Genomic DNA, 746 nt, shown 5'->3' with positions numbered 1-746 from the left:
CTTTCCCTCTAGATAATATTTTCTCTTAATTCTGTAGAAAAGTGAAATACAGATATTAACATTTTTACTTGGGGAAATTTGGCTATGCAAACTCACGCTCCCATTGTATTTCCATACAGATGATATTGTAATCTTTTCTGAAATAGGAAAATTGATAAACTAACCGCATCCTTATCAGGAGCTGGGTAAACATACCATAAACATCACCCACTGATGGCAGGTTGATGGTATCATTTTCATATACAAAGGCCCACATTTTCTTTTCTCATCGACAACCCAGATATCCTGCCCTTGTTTTTATTTTTATGTATTTATTTTTTAAAGCGGCACAATAGGATGTTTGTGGGACTTTTGTGTTACATTGTCCTAGTACATAAGCCCTTCCATTTCTTCCTCACAATCCACAAAAGCTAATTGACACAAAACGTAAAAGCTAGTCCTGAGTAAGTCCCCTTTATCTAATAGCCAAATTCACTAAAAAGAATGTAGGGCAATAACAGTGAAAAGCCCATAACAATAATCCAACTGGAGAATCACAGACAGACAGAGCCAGAAAGGACCTTAGAGATCAGCCAGTCTGAGTGTGTCATTTCACAGAATAATTCTAGTTAAAATACCAACAAAAAGAGTCATCCAATTGCAACATTAACCTAAAATTTAATAAGGCTGTTGCGACCAATTATCTTTCTGCTATATCTGCGTTTAGCACTAGGTGTTGCTATACTGCTATTATTAGACCAGCTTTT

This window comes from Propithecus coquereli, unplaced genomic scaffold (genome assembly GCF_000956105.1).
Source record: "Propithecus coquereli isolate 6110/MARCELLA unplaced genomic scaffold, Pcoq_1.0 Scaffold15, whole genome shotgun sequence".
NCBI classification, from domain to species: domain Eukaryota; kingdom Metazoa; phylum Chordata; class Mammalia; order Primates; family Indriidae; genus Propithecus; species Propithecus coquereli.
Note: the sequence above shows the minus strand (reverse complement) of the source record.